Raw genomic sequence first — 20,725 nt, 5'->3', positions numbered from 1 at the left:
AATACATCATTTAGCTAATATATTATTGACCTGTTAATGTTTGGGTTGTGATAACTGTACCATTTTTCCAAAAGTCATCAGCACAAGAGAAAATTAGTAGAGATATGCATGAACATTCTGTACTATTTTTGCAACTTTTTAGTAAATCTAAAATTATTTCAAAGTAAAAACTTTCAAAAGGCATTACATATATTATATGTGCTTTTATATGCATAGAATATTTCTGGAGGCACAATTAACTATCGACAGTGATGGGCTCTAGGAAGCAGACCGACCTGAGGTTTCTGGGGAAAAATGGATATTTCCTTTCATTGTTTATGTTTTCTTCCCATCTTCATTTTTTTTCTAATTGCACATATCTTCTTTTCAATAAAATCTAGTTAATCAAAAGTTAAAAGAGCAATGATTCAGTATATCAATATTATTTCTTAAATTTTCTTAAATTCTTTAAAAATTAACTTTGGTGGTATTTTATGTTTGAGCGTCAAAGATGATTGCAGTGTCTTTGTAAAAAATACCAAATGAAAACATATAAACTCTTGTTCCGTGTGTGTTTGTATAAAATAAGAAGGCTAAGAGGATAAAAGAACCTTAAAACTATGGCTTAAATAAAATTTTAAATTGTGAACAAGAAAAAAAAAAAGTAGAAAGTAGCTTGCCACATAATTCAAACCAAACACCTGTTTATCTTGGTATTTAAGCCCTAAGACCTGAATTTTTCACAAGAGGAATTGTATAAATTGGGTCTTTGGCAACTAGTTCCTATACTGCCATAGCTAAGGGTCCAAGAAATCACAACAGAACAAAGTAAGAGAAGTTTCCCTTCAAAAGAGAAAGAATATTATTGGAACACTTGCTCTTAGAGCCATAAGCCTCAGGGTGAGAAATCCAACTACCCTGGGGCTACTGCGATACGAAAATGAGAATGAGATACCATGTGGAGTGAGAAAAACAAAGACAGACAAACACCAAGCAGCATCAAGGTATCAGGCATGCCGGTAAGGAAACCATCTTGGGAAAACGCACCTTCTAGGCCCCATTACCCCAGTTGATAATACCTAGGATTAGAAATGAACTGCACATGTAATGTTCCTCAAATTCCTGACCTAAAACAGTAAGTCACAGGAGAAAGACCATAAACCCCAAAAGAGCTCCTTGATATGTCCCACTTTTTTCCAAGCCTACTAGGATCTTAGCATCAGGGAGAGGAAAGAGTGACATTCCTAATCAAAACCAGGCATCCTATCTTTTGATGGAGAAGCACCCTGAGAAAGGCCACACACAAGTGGACCTTGACAACAGGAAACCAGTGCAGTAAAGGTTGAGACACATAGATATCCAAACAGAAATCTGTATGCTACTTAGAATGAAGCAGTTATCTCTTAAAATACCTTTGTAGATAGATGAATGGATAAAGAAGATGTGGTACACACACACAAAATCCATACAATGGAATATTACACAGCCATAAAAAAGATGAGCTCTTTCCATTTGTGGCAACCTGCATAGACCTACAGGGTATTATGCCAAGTGAAGTCAGTTGGACTGAGAAAGACAAATACCACAGGATCTCACTCATATTTGGTATCTAAAAAACAACACAAATGAATATAATCAAACAAAAAGCAGAATCAGGCCTACAAATACAGAGAACTGACAGCTGCCAGAGTGAAGAGGGGTGAGGAGATGGGCAAAATGGAGGAGGAGAAGTGGGAGATAAAGGCTTTCCATTATGGGAATATAAGTCATGGGAACATAAAGAACAGCATAGGAAATATACTCAATGATATTGTTAACAACATTGTATTGTGACAGATGGTGGCTGCATTTGTGATGAGAACAGTCTGTAAAGAGATGTTATATAGATGAATCACTATGCTGTACCCCTTAAACTAATGTAACATTGTATGTTAACTATAATCAAATAACAGTGAGTATTTTATTCTAACATGGAGAGACATGACTGATAATGTCCTTGATACAGATCTCCTGGTTGGCACTGTGTAAAATCAAGAAATTTGACAAATTCTGGGAAGAAACAAAACATGACGTATGATCAAGTAAAATTTCTAGTCATGTAGAAAACAACAGCCTACACTTCACAATAGTTTAACTTATTGAAAATAAAAACAGGTCATTTCTTTTTTTCTGAAAAGCAAGAGGAAAGAATGAAAGAGAGACAGAGCCACACATGAAGGTAGTATGGTAAAGCATATGGGAAAAATAAAAACCCACTGTCACTAGAAAATGGTCTAGAAAAACTGGGGAAAAAGTGATATGGTGCATTTGTAAAAGTTCCTATATACTAAAACTTCCTTAAGAACTTTTCAAAACCATCATCAAAATACTCATTTGGGGTCCCTGGGTAGCTCAGGCAGTTGGGTGTCTGACTCTTGGTTTCAGCACAGGTTGTGAGACCCAGTCCCATGCTGGCTATGGTGCTTGCTTGAGATTCTCTCTCTCCCTCACCCCTCCACCTCCCCCTAATAGCTCACATACATACTCATTCTCTCTATAAAAGGGGGAAAAAATTACTCAGTGGATGTCATACATCACCTTCTCTTAAAACCTGAGTATGTTCACAAGTCAAATCCATTCATTTTCTAAGGACTGACACCTGTGAGCCATACAAGTTCTGACTTTGTTCAAAAAGTGATAGAAATTATCTATAAATAAACTTTTCCATCAACTCAAAAAAGTAACACTTAATAAGGATGCACCAAATTTAGCTTATTGTATGAATTTTCTTAAGTTTTCTCACTAATGTGACATTTAAAACGTATGAGGGGCACCTGGTTAGCTCAGCAGGTTAAGTGTCCAACTTGATTTCAGCTCAGGTCATGATCTCAGAGTTGTGAGTTCGAGACCCTCGTGGGACTCTACACTGGGCATAAAGCCTACTTAAGATTCTCTCTCCTCCTCGGCTCCTCCCCCACAGTCATGCACACACTCTCTCTCTCCCTCTTTCTCAAAAAAAAATTACTAAATTTTTAATAATTAATAATTTTCTTTTCTTTAAAATTAAAATTATAAAAAATAAAACATTTTACATTAGCGTTTTACGTTGCTAACCTGCCTTACATCACTTCTCTTTCCCCAATTTTTGCCTAATGTGGCTACTATCAGATTCTTCAGTTGTTTACTTTTAAATACGTCTAATGTTCTATTTTTCAGACCACTGAACATATATTATATCCATGAAGCTAGTATAATGCTGCAGACATCCTAGCTATCCAGGCAATGTTATAAGGACATCAGCATTGTTCATTCGTGTGATCTCTATGTATCTTGTAATCTTTCCAGAGTAAGACTGCCAAGGTCTTGGACTCTTCATTTGGCAGAGTCTAATTCTGTTCTCTTTACAAAGAGCTAGGGTTACACTCAGCAAAGGTTACCATTTACGTGAGCCATGAAGCCTGCTAGCATAATTTATCACGAAAGTAAAATCCCTAGCTATTTTTTCTCTCAAGGACATCCCGAGCACTATCTAAAATCAAGAAGGAACACTTCAGGACAGGTCACATGTAGGGCTCACACATACTGAGAATCCACAGTTTCACTCTGATATTTTGGAGTGTGGAAATATCTCACAGCAGTCAAGTTAACAGTTATTGTTGTTTTATTTTTTCCTTTGAAAACCTCCTTTTCTACCCCCTAAAGAAAAATACATGAGAAATGAATGTAAAGACCAGAGTAGCTTCAGCACGAGAAGTCAATATTTTAAAAATAACTTTTTCTTAGAAATTCTTCCTTTTCTTGAAGTGGGGAAGAAGTAGTGGTTCTCACACTCAGTTTTGTTTTACCACTGAACTAATGTGAGTTCTGAAAGGTTTGCTTTCATAAATAAATAACATCTTTTTTTTTTAAATTTAATTTATTTGACAGACAGAGATCACAAGTAGGCAGACAGGTAGGCAGAGAGAGAGGGGTAGAAGCAGGCTCCCTGCTGAGCAGAGAGCCCGATGCGGGGCTCAATCCCATGACCCTGGGATCATGACCTGAGCCGAAGGCAGAGGCTTTAACCCACTGAGCCACCCAGGCGCCCCCATAAATAAATAACATCTTAAACTAAGTAATTTTTAAAGCTCAGCTCATCTTTCAAACCTCAGGTTGCTAGAGCAGCCTAAGCACCGATCACTTTTGCTTTTAGGTCCAATGTTCATCTTTCTTTCTCTTCTCCTCTGACGGAATTTCATCTGCTGTGGTAATTGCAGAAACCAGAGATTTTTAAAGCACACACTCTGAGAATTTAAAAATATTTAAAAAGAACTAACAGACCTAGAAGAAACCTTAGGTAACATCTCCCCTCTCACTTCTTATTAGTTAAGGGATAACTGAGACCCTAAAGGGTCTTCCCCAAGGTCATATAACGAATTGACAACCATAGAATAAAAATCAAGGTTTTCTCAATCTTGAATTAGTGCTCTCTCTCCCAAACTATATGGCCTGTCCATGTTTTTATCCTTTTCTTTATGATCTTTAGACCCAAATTGTTTAATTCATGCTAACCAGTGGCATATACAAAGCAAGATGCAGGGTACTTCTTGGTTCCATTAGTTATCACTGTCTCTTTTCATTGGCTGGAAGATCAGGGACAGGACAGAGGAAGTTCTGCCAGGCCTCCTCACTCCATGGATTAAGTGACAGCATGCGCTGTCTAGTGCCTTGCCCAGGAAGTTTGATTGTTCTCACTTACAACATGAGGCATCTGGAATTTAGGAGGCCCAGTATTACCTTTCCTTTATTAGGACTGGATCTTCTCTTTTTTGTTCTCATTAGCCTCAGGACATCAGGCAGTTTCAAGGTGGGCAAAAACCGAAATCTCATCCCCCACCAAAACAGTTCTGCTGATATTTTCCAGGTTCTCCTTTGAGACATGCCAAGGGGCTTAGAGGAAACTCTAGCCTCTTGAACCAACTGACCTTATATTTATTTATAAGGTATGTTTCTTCTAAGAAGTTCCAAAAGTTTCATACACACTCTCTCACTTGATCCTTCTTTTCCCATGAGGGGAAGGATTTCATTTTTATCTTGCTACCACAGCCAGAATGTCCCTGATGTATACAGGGTTTCTCTCTAGGGTCTAACACTCCAAGGTTAGAATCTCTAGAAGCCACAGAAACATTCTCAACTGAAGTCTCAGCCAACTTCCCTATTCTAGGCACTAGGGATGCAAGAGTGAACAAAAGAGACTAAGTCTCTGAGCTCATGGAGCTTACATACAAAGTAAAAGGACTATTTCATTACCCACTGAATTCAGAACCATAAATACAATGTATCCTGATAAAAGAAAAGAATCACTACAGTCACAACTACTCAGACTAATATCCACAGTTTTACATTTATCTGGTAATACAGAATCAATTTACTAGAAGTGGATTGCACTAGAAGACTGGAGATTTGTATTCTAATCCTGACTTTTTTTTTCTTTAAGATTTTATTTACTTATTTGACAGAGAGAGACACAGCAAGAGATGGAACACAAGCAGGGGGAGGGAGAGAAGGAGAAACAGGATTCCTGCTGAGCAGGGAGCCTGATGCATGGTTTGATCCCAGGACCCTGGGATCATGACCTGAGCCAAAGGCAGACGCTTACTGACTAAACTACCCACGCATCCTCTAATCCTGACTCTTATACCAACGGACTGCATGACTTTGACCAAATAATATAACCTTAGGTTTGTTCTTTGAAGATGTTAGGCAAGATTTCCCAAGTCTTTTCTTGGTCTTCAATGAGGGGTGATTGGTTAACTTCACCTAAGATGGTTGGTGTGGCATGAGGTCTTCCTGCCAACATCAAAAGAGGAATCTATTTTGATTGCTTTTATTTGTCGGATGGGGTTGAAGGAAACAGCACAAAACAACACACATCTCCTAAGACTATTAATAGCATCTCTCTATGCATTAATCTATGAAATCAATCATCTCCACACCTACCATGTGTTTAACACTAGGGTAAACACTTTGAGGATGGGACACATCTGAAAAGATCCTTAACCTTAAGGAGCTTCCAAATGAAAGCACACAGTAATAAATAATTAAAACAAAAAGCTAAGAAAGAGGTTTTAAGTTTGCAAGAGAAAAAAGTCAAAGAGAGCTAAATTAGAAATCTCTGAGACGGGGTGTCTGGGTGACTCAGTCTTGTAATTATCTGCCTTCTGCTGAGATCACAATCTCAGGGTCATGGGATCAAGCCCCACATCAGGCTCCCTGCTCAGAGAGGGGTCTGCTTCTCCCTCTCCCTCTGCATCTCCCCCTGCTTGTACCTCTCTCCCTCCCTCTTTCTCTGAAATAAATAAAGCCTTTACAAAAAAGAAAAGAAAATAAAAACCTCTTAGGAAAAGTGGAAATTCAGCAGGATCTATCACCACAATCACAATAATAATAGCAGTTAACATTTGCTGAATGCTTGATACATGACTTGTGTCTACATTAAGTGCTTCTGCAGGCTCTCTCACATAATCCTCAAAATAACCTTAGAAATAAATAGTGGAGTGCCTGGGTGGCTCAGTGGGTTAAAGCCTCTGCCTTTGGCTCAGGTCATGACCCCAGGGTCCTGGGATTAAGCCCCGAATTCGGCTGTCTGCTCAGCGGGGAGTCTGCTTCCCCCTCTCTCTCTGCCTGCCTCTCTGCCTACTTGTGATCTCTCTCTCTCTGTTAAATAAATAAATAAAATCTTTAAAAAAAAAAAAGGCAACTACCCTTTAAGAAAAGGGCTGGGGCAGTTCTAGCTCACAGATATTTTTAATCTTACAAATTATAAAATACTATATATATATATAGACATGAGTAAATGTAATGTATTTGGGCACTTTCTTTTTTCAAAGATTTATTTATTTGAGAGCAAGTATGTGTGTGTGCACATGCAAACACATGCAGGGGGAGGGGCATAGGGAGAGAATCTTCAAGCAGACACCCTGCAGAGTGTGGAGCCAGACATGGGGCTCAATCTCATAATCCATGAGATCACGACCTGAGTACTTGGACACTTTAAATAAACAAAATGTACATTCTTCAGCCACTGTCTGCCTTAAGAAATGAAGCATGAAATAGTATTAACAATTTTACATGGTTGAAATTTTAGCCTAAACCAAAATGGTTATAAAACTTCAAGATAAGGAAGTTTTTAAAGATTGAAAAAGCCACTAAGAATTATGAGATTATATACTAAAAGATTAGATAAATCTAATCCAAAGGGGTGTTATCAAGCTGTATATAGAAGATTTTTTAAGTAGGAAATGTTTTTCATTAAAGCATTATGGTATAATGTGACCATAGGGACTGGGTTTTCTGGAATAGTTATAATTTCAAATACTCTATTTCCATAAGCCAATGGCTTTCTAAAAATTGTAGTATTTTGTTATTGAGGCTAGTCTATATCTTCCAATCTATCTCTTCCACCTGGAAATAACATAAAAGTTCTTCACAGGATTATGTGATCTAAATGTGGTATGGGTAAATAAATAATCATAGACAGAGTGGGGAAAAAATACCAGGTTACAAATTTAGGAGATCTTAACTCCAAACTCTGCTGAATTCCTGGCTATATAATGAGCAGTAGACTTTCAAATACCTAACATAGAGGAAATATAACCAATACTAGGATTTGTAGTATCTGAGAGGAAAAACTAAAGTAGTAGCACAAAAGCCCGAATTATTCTTTTTTTTTCCTTAAGTTTTACTTACTTATTTATTCAAGAGAAAGTGTGTGTGCACAGAGGGGCATAGGGGAAGGGAGAGAGAGAGAACCTCAAACAGACACCACACTGAGCATGGAGCCCAAAGTGGAGCTTGATCTTACAACCCTGAGATCATGACCTGAGCAAAAGCCAAGAGTCAGACACTCAACTGACTGAGCCACCCAGGCAACCCGTGATTATTCTTGATACTAAGGACTGAGATAGACTTCTCTACTAAGTAGAGAAATAATATGAACATTGACCACATCCTTCAACAAAGCAATGTATTAAGAGATTTCGTATTGTAACAAATATTCTGAAGACCTCCAATCAAAACACAAATTCACAAGACAGTAGTATCTGCCCTATAAAATGTTGTTTTTGGGAAATGACTCAATAGCTCTTCTGGGTGCAACCACTATACCTCTGTAAAGGTAAACATCTGGATTTTTTAAGCTGAGAATATTAAAGTAGTTCCAAATTTAGTCAAGATTTCAAATTTCTGGATTGATCTGTTGCCCATAACTAATTTGCTGGTCCTACTGTGCATACAACACAGGTGAACTAAATTTTATTAAATGCCAGTGAGATCTAGACAGAATTTCTTTTTTTCTCTTTCTTACAAGGGAAGAAGGAAGAAAACATTTCTCTCTGTGATTGTGCTTGGAATATGCTACAGAAATGTCAGAGTAAGTACAGAATGTATGTGTAAATGAGCTTTTGTTGCCGTATGAATATAGGGGAATTTTTACTTTAAAAAAAATACAGCAAAAAAAAAAACACTAAAATTTTCCAAACTTTAAAGTGATTATTTGCTTTATAAATTATTTCTTCTCTATAAGTGTTTAGTAACAGCTCACTGATTAACAGACTAAGACAAAGGAAATTTAAAGCAAAACTATTATGAGCCACAATCCATTAACTGATCAAAAAGAGAAAAAACTGAATTGTACAAATTTTTAAAAAATTAAGGATTTTGAGTAAAAATGTGACACATGCCAAATGAATACAGTGAGGCATTTCTATCAAAGCTGCCTCTAATCTTTCTTTCACTGTACTGTGTTTGGTTTTGTTTCTGTAACAGGATAAAAAAGAAAACCACTAGAGTTTCTCTGACCATCAGTTCCCTGGTTAACGAAACCTCCAACATCAGATCAAGTTATTCTACCTTAGTTCAACCATTGTGTATTGACCCCCAAAGGGTATGTTCAGTTTTAAAAGTCTTCTTAGGGGGGTGCCTGGGTGGCTCAGTGGGTTAAAGCCTCTGCCTTCGGCTCAGGTCATGGTCCCAGTGTCCTGGGATCGAACCCTGCATCGGGCTCCCTGCCTGGCAGGGGCCTGCTTCCTCTTCTCTCTCTCTGCCTACTTGTGATCTCTGTCTGTCAAACAGATGAATAAAATCTTTTAAATAAATAAAAGCCTTCTTAGGGGTTCCAGTAGTGGAGACACAGGCCCAGAGAAGAAGGAATCAATGCAACTTTCTTGAAAAGTATACATGAGGAGAGCCTCCAACTGCATAACCTTAAATAGAACAAGAAAAGAAATCCATGGGTCTCAGAAATAACTTTATGGTAGTTCTGTGGGTTGGCCATTTGTCTGTGTGCCAAACCATAAGAGACAGTTGGTTTCTAGGAGTTTGGTCCCATAACAGAGTATTCTAACTATCCATGGAATGAATTCCCTTTTAATTAAAAAGGAGGGTGGGGGTGGGGAGATGCTTTTAGAAAAACCTAGCAGACAAGATAAGAGCAACTGTACAGAGAAGGAAAAAAAAATCTAGTCCGTAAAATTTACAAGTTATTTATGCCTTTTACATACATTCTCTAAATAAGTGCCAAAATTCATCTCTTAAACGTAATTACTCGGTGTTATATTTCACCATCTCAGCTGATGGAATGCTGGAGGACAGAGGAAAAAAATGGGTGGCAATAGAGCAGATACCCAAAATGATGTTTAAATTAGATGCATTATCCTTGTCAAAGAGAACACGTGGGGTGTGGTTGGCAGCAGCTAAAGCTGATTCAGGTGGTTCATGGGCACCATGTTTCTAGGTTTCAGGGCCTTGGCAGTATGGATGAGTGTCTCTTCTAGTTCTCTTTTTTTTTTTTTTTAAGATTTTATTTGAGTGAGAGAGAGAACATGAGTCAGGGGGAGGGGCAAAGGGAAAAGCAGAATTCCCAGATGCAGGGCTCAATCCCAGGAACCCAGGATCAGGACCCTGAGATCCTGACCCAAGCCAAAGGCAGACACTCAACCAACTGAGGCACCCAGGTGCCCCTCTCTCTTCTATTTCTTAAATCAGATGCAGAGTCCCTGCAGCAGCCTGTCGGGATCCACCTGTATTGCCGCCCCTGTGTTCACCAAGGTAACCTATCCCTACTGCATGGTACAGTTGGGAATTTATAGGCAAATTATGGGTGTCATCAAAGGGGTGAGAAGGAAAAGAGGAAACTAAAAAGAACCCTGGAAATTATTATTTTATTCCTTCCCTGAGATAAGTAGCCCTGGGCATCAGGTCGCAAAGGCTGGGCTGATGGTCACTACGTCTCACCTGATAGAAGGACCTCAGATACTCCCTCTCAGCCAAGTTATAACCTAAAATGTAATTCCAGATTCTAGAGGACTCTAGCTGAAAATGGGAGAGAAAGAAAATTGGGGTGTAATGGGGATAGTTACCACAAATGCCACCCATTCATCAATGCACTGTGAGACCAAACCACCTATTTTTATATTTTTTATGTAACATTACATCTCTTCACTTTTTAAAGAAAGTTTTCAGATTATTTATCTGAAATGAGCCTCAAACCCTCAAAAAAGGCTGAACATTTGCGAACCCTATTTCATAGATAAAGTACCTGAGTTCCACAGAGGTTAAGAGTTTCCAAGCTCCTACGATCAGCTTCAATCAGTTAGTGGCAGAGTTGAGATTCTGGTCCAAGTCCTCTAAGTCCTGATTCAGAATCCTTAACCAATAATGCTGCCCATACTACTAACTGACAATAAAGATTAAATCTGTGACTCTACATGTACTTAATGAAATCATATAACAAAGGTAAGAGTTTTCAACCACTCTGGTTCCTATTTTGAACCTGGCTCTTGGTGATGTGAGCAACAACTTTCTCTATTAAATTAAGATAAAAATAACTTACACATGACTGTAAAGCACACTACAAATCACAAAAGAATCCCAGCAACTCCTTGTTTTGACTAAAGTACGGTCAGTTGTCAGTAATTATAGGGAAAAGCATACTTACTACCATTGGCATCCCAAATCATTGCATATGATGAAAGTTTCTTCCATTCTGTGAATTCTGTTTTTGTTCAGCTTCTTCAAGACATTTCGACAACCAGCGGTCAGTTTGTTGCATTTGAATGCCGAGTCCAGGCAACAACCACAGTTCAAATTCACTGGTACAGAGAAAAAGAGCAGATAGCAGACTCTGAGGACTTCCAGATTCTGAGGAGAAGTATTGTGATAAGCTTTTCGATTTGCTTTTTATTTCAATTAACCTTGAAATCTAATTCATGTTTCAAAGTTTAATAGCTGACTTGTTACAGGCTCAGGAATTTCTACTGTTAAACAACTTTGAGTTCAGATCCAAATGATTCCTTGACACAAACAAAAAAGAAAAGATAGCTGTTTTTCTCTGATGAAACAATAGTTTTAATAGCTGTGAAAAGACTGGTTTGTTTTCATGAATTATCTTACTAATGAGTTCTTGGCATACAAAAAAGAAAAAAAATGTGAGAATAAACTTTTTTTTAAGACTAAAACAAATTAATAATGATACACAGCTTTCTAAATATTTTATTATTTGTTTCCTACCAAATAATAAACTCAGGAAAGAGTAACAAGTATGATGATCTACTTCACACTCATCACTGAGTTTATAAGCAACCTTTCATTTAATCCTCACATCAACTGTTTTGAAGTGTGCATTGTTAATTCCAATTTATAAGAAAACTGAAATCAGAAATACTAAATGCCTTGCCCAAGGTTACAAAGCTAATAAATGCTGCAGGCAGGGTCCAAACCCAAAATAGTTCTTGCTCCAAGCAAAAAAAAAAAAAAAAATAGATTCATTTAAATACTGATGCAGCACAAATGAACCTTTGCACATCACATCCAGGAAGAAAAATCTTTATTACAGTGTGGCGTTAGCATAGAGAAGAAATTTTAAATCATCTATAGCCACACCACCCAAACTATTACCCTTTTGTGTATTTTTCTACACTAATACTATAGTATGTTTATAATGTAATATTCAACTTTATTTTAATTAGAGAGACTTAAAAAGATTTTCTTGGGAGGAAGAGAGCACCACAGGACCTGGGGTTCGGTAATGGTCCCCATTCAGAGAACAGATACTTTCTTCATGTTAGAGATGAGGAAATAAGGCCCAGAGAAGAGTTTTCACAAAACCACAGGGCAATTCAGGGCTAACCAGGACAAAATACAGTTCTTGTAGCACCCTGCCGAGTGTTGATTCCATCATGTATCTTTTCCCCGTTTGTACAGAGTTTATAGTCTGTGACTCCACATTACAGTCAAGGTTGTATGTGCTTTATTTATTGAGGTTATTTATCATAAACATATGGCCCCTCCTCCCAACTAAATCAACCGTCATCTTTTCAATTCTCTCTCTATTCCTTTGTTTATCTTTCAGAATCTTCTTTATCATCCATTCCCGGTAAGCACAATTTTTCAACATCTCTTCTTCTTCTTTTTCTTTTTTTTTTTTTTTTAAGATTTTATTTACTTATTTGAGAGAGAGAGAGAGCTCAAGCAGGGGGCGGGGAAAGGGAGAAGCAGACTCCCCAGTGAGCAGGGAGCCTGAAGCAGGGCTCGATCCCAGGACCCTGAGACCATGACCTGCACCAAAGGCAGTTGCATAACTGAGTCACCCAGGCGCCCCCAATTTTTCAATATCTTGGCAATAAATGATTAAATCAAGATTACCATCAGAAGACTTTGCCTCCTAAATCACTTTTGCCATTATGAGCAGTTCTGAGGCTACCCTATGACAACTCTTGAGCCGACAGAACCAAAGCAGCAAGGTAACTGGGATTTGTCAGTGTATTTATTCACCTATTCACTCACTCATCATAGTACAGACAATAGCCACGTTCCATTCTGGGTCCTGAGGCTGTCCCTGCACTCAAAGAGCACGCATCCATCCTCTCATCTGTGACTTGTGAGCTCTACAGTAAGGCAGTAAGGAGGTGTGATGACATCAAACATCCAAGTTGTTGACCGTCCAAGAAGTAGGCGTAGTGTCTATAACAATGTGGCTGTCACTGCACTATCGAACTATCCTGGTAATGATAACTTTTAGGTCAGCTCAGAAATCATTACAGGGCCTTGATGCTAAGCACTAAAGCTACAGAAATCTATAAGTCAAGGAATAAAGTGTAACCCCCTGCTTTCAAGGAACTCACAGTAAAGAGATGTGTCACAGAGACAGGTGATAGGGACTCTGTTGGGATTATTTTAGGTTGCATTTTTTACTTATCTTCAGGAGTCCACTTAAAGGCAAAAAGTCTAACCAGACGGATTTTTTAAAAATCCCAGAAATACTCTTTTTATTCCTAGCATCTACTTTGACTGACATCCACCTACACTACTTGTTAATTTGGGGTCTCCCAAAACTCTGATCAAGTTGAATCTCTTGCCTTTCCAGAGGAAGTCTGCACCTTGAATATCACAGAAGCATTTCCTGAAGACTCTGGGGAATTCAAGTGCATTGCAGAAAATGAGGCTGGGACTGCAGTCTCCACAGCAAGACTCTTTGTTTCCCCAGGTAATTCTTTTCAGGATCTCCCTGATCCAATTCAGCCAAGAGGAGGAGGAAGATTCTGTTTCTATTTGAGGTGGTAAATAATTATATTTTTCAGGAGGAAAAGAAGTAGAGAAATCAGAGAGTTCTTCAAAGTCACCCATGAGCAAACTTGCTCCAAAACTGGCCTCTTTTCCCTGGAGCAGTGATAGCCACACAAAGGACAAAAAACCAGATGATACCCCAATGGACATTATTTCAACTATTCCTGAACCAGGCCGTCACAGTGAACATGAGATCCAGGTTCCAAAGGAGGATTTCTCCAATGAAACTTCCTCTGAGCTACAACCACAATGGTAAGGGCAGACTTAACACTTGATCATTCAACAAATATTCTTGGTTGGTCCTGCATACAGAACAGTGAACATGACAAAGTTCCTGCCCTTAGGGAGCTTGCGTTATTAGGTGAGTCACTTAATTCTGTCATTTCTCCCTTGCCCTCCATATCTTTGACCGGAGTTGAAACAGTAAGCCAAGGGCTTAGATCCACATCTAAAGGTTTGTTACAGAGACTTCTTGAAAAACAAAAACAAAACAATCAACAAGGTTGAAACGGCACAAGATTTTGAAGTAGAATCTGTTCCACAGAAGAATTCAGGGTTTTATCTCAATATAAATACAAAAAACATTTTTTTGATACAGGTTTCTTCTTGTTGTCTTAGAATACAGACAGAATTATCCTTGCTTTTAGAAGGCAAGTGCATAAATGAAAAAGATAACTGATTAGGTGATTTTTGCCAACCAGGCTATATACAAAACAAAATCCGCCATCATTCCCAACCCCCAAACATGAACCTCAAACCAAAATAGTGACTGGAAAAATAACAACTAAAAACTGATACTTAAAAGTCACTTGAAATTTTTTGTTTTACTAGCATCTAAGAAGAGTCCACTAAATATTTTACCAACCTAAAGTTACCTTTATGTTAAATTTAGGTTAAATACCTTTAATAAGACAATAAATGAACATTCTTGACTATTTTCTAGTATAACTAAATGTAGCCTCTGTTAATTACAAAATAAATGATACGGAAATCTCTTTTAAGAAGAGATTTCTTGAGTAGTATTTGGACCTATCAAGTGAATAAACTTATTGTATTCAAGATGGAAGGAATCAAAGGTCACCTACATGAAGTTCCACATTCTTCAAATGACTGAAATTGTAGATGATTGACTGATATTGTTGAGGGCTGCTTCCTCATGCTTCTATGACCCTGGGATAGGTACTTCTCCGAGTGTTTATTACAATGAACACAGTAAAGGAAAGAGTTTGAACTTGGATATTAAAAGGCCTGGAATAACATATGTCAAGTACATAGTAGGAATTCATAATAGTGGCTATTACTTCACTGCACTGGGGTTTTTTTTTTAGAATCAATATATCTTCAATAACAGTCTATGACTATAATTTCTCAGTTGGTCTCCTTTAGCTTCTGGGATCTTTAGCTACTTGGATATAGCTACCCTTAAAAAGATTTCTCATGAGGTCAAAGAAGGGGTTTGTGGGACAAAAGACTGGAATTTATTCAACAAACATTTATTAAGCACATTCTATGTGTTTCTGTCAGCTTCTGTGAGAGACTTCCCTTCAGAAGACAACCAATACAGATATCTAAAACTTTTCTCCATGAGTACCTATGTTTAGCAGTGAGACTTTAAGACTTAAGAAGGCACTGAATCAAAAAAAGGGGGGGCACTGAATCTATAATACAGTATCTTTCATAGGAGATTACCATGTTTTTCATTTTTAAAAATCACCTTTTAGAAAAATTATTCAACTAAAGTTCCATAAAAGTTAACGAGTTTGTACTGAATGTCAACTACGAGCCACAGTGTCCCAAGGAAAGATAAAATATAAACAGTCCCTCCCTCCCTCAGAGTACATTTAGCTTCATTGAGAGATACCTTATACCATGTAAGAGTCCATTACATGATTTCCTGTTTCATTTGAGTCTCTATGCAAGCCTCTGTCTGATTAGGTTAGTAAAACAGATACTATCTTTGTTTTTCAGTTAATTATTAAAGCTCAGAGAGATTAAGCAACTTGTCTAATGTTACACAGCAAGTATATGGCAGATTGGGCACTCACACTCAGGTCTCCAAAACAGGTAATAAGAAGGTTAATGTGTCTACAAAGTTGAAGATCATTAACCAAATTAATGTTATCATTTTTACTGTTTGACTCCAAACCTAGTGGAATGTCCATTACTACTTCTTGCTTGAAAAGAATGTAAGACCAAATCAAGCACTCAAAAGATTTCAAATTACAAGTGCTACAGTAGGACAGAACCTCAGTAATCATAGTGAATTTTGCATAACCTGAAAATAAATGAAAATGTTCTCTCCACTCATTAGTCCTTCCATCCTCTATGTGGCATTTGCCTTCTCAGCTGATATAGCAGAAATTAGCTTCATCACATACATCTGACATCAAACTTTATAAAGACAAAGCTCACAGCACCGTTTTACAACAGAATACATGGTTTACATTTTTAAAAAACAACAAGAGCTATAAGCGAAGAAAGGATAAATGAGTGACAGCTAAATAGCCAAGCCACCCTTCCACTGATGATAAGACAAGAAAAATTCCCCTAACAAGCAGCAGGAAATGGTTCAGTGAGATAGTGGGAAGTTACCTACATACTGGGAAGCACTAGAATGATTCACCAGAGGCCCTTACTGATAATTTAGAGAAATAAATGAAAAAGCCTGTCTTGGCAGAGAAAGGGGAACCCTCCTACACTGTTGGTGGGAATGCAAGCTGGTGCAACCACTCTGGAAAACAGCAAGGAGGTTCCTAAAAATGTTGAAAATAGAACTGCCCTATGACCCAGCAATTGCACTACTGGGTATTTACCCTAAAGATACAAACGTAGTGATCTAAAGGGGCACGTGCACCCGAATGTTTATAGCAGCAATGTCCACAATAGCCAAACTATGGAAAGAACCTAGATGTCCATCAACAGATGAATGGATCAAGAAGATGTGGTATATATACACAATGGAATACTATGCAGCCATCAAAAGAAATGAAATCTTGCCATTTGTGACAACATGGATGGAACTAGAGCGTATCATGCTTAGTGAAATAAGTCAAGCAGAGAAAGACAACTATCATATGATGTCCCTGATATGAGGAAGTGGTGATGCAACATGGGGGCTTAAGTGGGTAGGAGAAGAATAAATGAAACAAGATGGGACTGGGAGGGAGACAAACCATAAGTGACTCTTAATCTCACAAAACAAACTGAGAGTTGCTGGGGGGAGGGGGGTTGGAGAAGGGGGTGGGGTTATGGACATTGGGGAGGGTATGTGCTTTGGTGAGTGCTGTGAAGTATGTAAACCTGGCGATTCACAGACCTGTACCCCTGGGGATAAAAATATATGTTTATAAAAAATAAAAAAAAATTTAAAAAAAGGCTGTCTTGGCCAACTGGTTGGAATATAGTTCACTCACCTGCCATCTTATGGATTCCTCCAGTTTTAGGACAATTTTTATCAAATAAACAACTAAACCATTTGATGGTCTGTGAGGAAACAAAAAACACCATTCAAAAAAGCAAACCAAATATTAAAAAGCAGAAAAACAGATTCATAACAGATTATTAAATATAAACTATTCACTTCTGACAATGGGGCCATGAAAGAAGACCTTCCTTTCCTTCCCAAAATCAGCCCCTGATCCCCTTACTGGGGCAAGAAACTTTGTCTAGATTTACCACGGAGCTACTACACTGTAACCAATGTTATATCTTACAAAAGCAAAGGAGAGAAAAGAGATAAAGCTTAAAGTATAAAAAGTAAATGGGATACAATTCCTCCTCAAATATGGTATGTTTAGAATCTGCCCTAGGTAAAATTGGGGACTTCATAATTTGTCCTGGGCATCTTTCCTACTTGCCTGGTAGGATAACAACATAAACTTTTAGGTTTTAAGAGACCTCAAATCTAGTATCTCCACTTCCTTGCCCTAATCAAGCCCCATTCTCTCGAAGAACCAAGTATCAGTCACAAATGCCAAATTTAAAGTGCTTAGAATAGAGCCCTACTCATAGTAAATGCTATACTTGCTACTTTTATTGTCACTTGCGTTTACACTTTAAGACTCCTAATTTGGATTAAAAGGCTTTGTCCCTATTGATGGAATCTGAAATATCACCGAGCAGATGTAGAGAAATATTTTGGGAAATTCCTGAAATAAGACTTGGTAGGCAAACACCTACTCATCCAGTCTAGTATGCCTTTTCCACTGAGTAATGGCTGCATGCCTAGGAAGCAATTATCAAACTTCTCTGAACACCAAAGGAAGATACACCTACATGGTCAGCTGCGAAGAATTTTATATGGCTCACATGTGCTCAAACATCTATTGGATGAACCTACATGTAGGTAATTAAAACAATACTGGAGAACCGTGAGGGAGGGTAATAAATAGATATGCTTTAAACAGGAGAAACATACGAAAACTGAAACCACTAAATGGTGCTAATTCCACTCAATTGACCTGATCCTCAGGCCACCTACCCCTCTTTATTACTTCTTTTGTTGATTTGAGGTTTCTTCCTCTGTAATTATTTAGCTCCCTTCACAAAAATGGACATCTAAATACCAAGACAGTCTCCTTAATGAAGAGAGGAAAGTATATAAATGTTAAGTGTTAAGGAAGATGAAGGAAAAGAGTTGACACTATAAAGCCCCAAATGTACAGAATGCTTATTTGTCTGGTAATTTTTTAAGTGTTTCAAAACACTTGAAGAATAAAAGAACAAGATCAAAGAGGCATATGCCATGCAGATTCAGAAAACTTGCTAAGAAACAAAATCATGTTTTTTCACCTCCCCACACCCCACAGTGACTTGTCACTGTGGCTCTCCTGCCTTTGCTGAGACCACACCCTGTCTCCTAAAACAAACTGCTTGAACTCTGCTCCACCCCTACTTGTATTTGGCAAGGGGGTGGTGGGGGGAGCCTTCAGATGAACAACTATCCAGTACAAATCAGTTTGGAACCCATCAATCACTAGTCTTATTTAGGGAGAATTTTTACTGGATAGAACGTCAGTCTCAGAATACAGGTTCCCTTTTAGTCCTTCCTTAAACAGGAAGGCTTCCAAGTCCCAACCACAATAAAGAAATTGAGTTTTCTATGTACTTTTGTCCATTTCCTAACTCTTTGCTCTTCTTCCGCATGAGCCTGCAAAAGCTTACAGTCAAAATTCACATCTAAAATAAAGAGGACTGCAAGAGAAGCTCAAGTAATCCCACTCCTTAAATATCACTAAGACATCTGAGATATTGTTTAGATTGTGGACTCTTACTTTGACATGCCAGCATAGGTAGATGGACAGGCAAGCACATCAGATGTCAGTTTGGCAGCTGATAAAAGTCAGTGGTGCTATAATACTAAGCACAGAGCCACTAGATTAGTCTGTGAGAGAAAGGGATGCCTCTTCCTTCCCTTCAATAGTGGGTTAAACCCAGCTGGCACCCTCTGGAACGACGGGTAAGTCCCATCTTTATTTCTGCTACAGTTTGGGTTTTTGTTTTTGTTTTTTGTCCAAATCAGAGGAACGTGTGCAAAGATGATCTTCACATAAAAACTCTGAAACTTACAACATCATGTTATTATGTCAAGATATGACAAGAAAGTAACTTACTTGTTCCACTGAAAACTGGAAGGGTAGATAGAAAGGGTACAAGGAAAGATGGTTGTATGTCAATATTTTTAAATCATCAGTTTTCCTTGAAAAGGCACACTTGGTCTGATTGTAACTGTGGTGATGTTCTAGAGCTTCAAAATATCCTCAAAGAGTTTTTATACAAGTCTGTGCTATATTAGAGACTGAAAGAAAAAAAGTTAAGATTTTTTTAAATAGGAAACTGCACAGTATTTTATTTATAAAATCTCTGTAAATTGTCTTTGCTTCAGCAGCACATATACTAAAATCTCTGTAAATTATTTAACACTATTTGGAAGAAAATGACACTGTCATATAGAAGAATTCATTATAGAATTAAATTGTTGTACAGTAGCTACAAACATGAAAAACTTTACAGAGTTCTCTATTTGAACAACTGTATAAAATTTTGTTGAGACATGAGAACAATGAAACTTTTGAAAGAACATATTTTCAATTGAGCTTTGAAAAATAACAGTAATTGTTAACTATGTTATACATTTTGATGCCAAAATGTATAAGATAGTTGATATTTTGAAAACATATATAAAGAAAAACAGGGAACATCTTGGAAAATATCTACTGTTTATTTGTTAAACAGTTTATTCCTTGCTTTATGAAATGAATCTGAATAATTTGCCTTCCTAAAAAGGAATTGAAGAATCAAATTTGGATTCAATTCTGCAATGGAATGAATAAGCCCATAACTACAAAACTACTTGCCTTGAAAGAGTCCTTTTTTGAGATGATCTAATTAAAGCCTCCTTCTGGTTGTTTTCTTTCAACAACTTAAAGCCCTAATATAGTTAATTACTAAAATGCACTCTAGTTGATAATGCGTGTGTTTATAAACTTGAAATTAAGGAATACATGGCTTTTTAAGTGTTCTTTTTCAACATAATCTTTCTTTTGGCTATTCAGTAGCATTTGTTCTTTCCTAAAAGTGCTAGTTTTAACTTTAAACTACATGCACAGCCTTAGGATAAAGTTATGTGGTCTTTTTCCATTAAAAACGATACATTCTTCAAGATAGGAAATTAAACCACCTTAAGATTTCATTTTGATGATGACAGTTGGGGTAACTTTATCAATTAATGGTTTGATTTATCATTATCTCAGAGTTGGGTTATAGTATATAAAATTAAATACAGTTTGAACTAAATTACCTGATATTTTGAATAAAGACAGAACCAATGCCACAATTCATAGGGTTAGTCTGTGTATGTGATGTCTATATATAGTTCTGCTTAGGTTTACCATACTAATGGGGGAAATCAGAGGCAAATATAATGCTTCAAGGATGATTTTAGGAGCAAAAGATTCATCTATGGAAAATGGGAATCTGTTATAAAAAGTCAAAAGAACCAATACATAGTTGAGCAAGAGAAATGGCATTCATCCTTTCTGGGTAAGGCATAACTAGCTTCATACTGCCTTACTTCCTTCTGTACATCCTTGTCTGCCATTTCAAAAGAAAAAGTAAGATAGAAGCTAAAACAGCTTTAAGATTAGTCTAAAATGTGTATGAAATA

General features: G+C 37.4%; 1 long non-coding RNA gene across 2 annotated transcripts in view; it reads right to left on the bottom strand.

Moving 5' to 3' along the window:
* Positions 1-300: 300 nt before the first annotated feature.
* Positions 301-20,725, bottom strand: part of LOC122891386 — a 33,772-nt gene continuing 13,347 nt past the window's right edge. The window contains exons 2-3 of one of the 2 annotated variants that reach the window (XR_006381282.1): positions 10,934-11,087; positions 301-376 (exon numbers count right to left, since the gene is read on the bottom strand). This is a non-coding gene — a long non-coding RNA (uncharacterized LOC122891386). Of the gene's footprint in view, positions 377-6,620; positions 6,651-10,933; positions 11,088-20,725 lie in introns of those variants that run through there. The other variant, XR_006381281.1, reaches the window with a different exon arrangement.

Source organism: Neovison vison, chromosome 1 (assembly GCF_020171115.1).
Source record: "Neovison vison isolate M4711 chromosome 1, ASM_NN_V1, whole genome shotgun sequence".
Taxonomy (NCBI): Eukaryota; Metazoa; Chordata; class Mammalia; order Carnivora; family Mustelidae; genus Neogale; species Neogale vison.
This window is presented reverse-complemented; position numbering and strand designations above follow the sequence as displayed.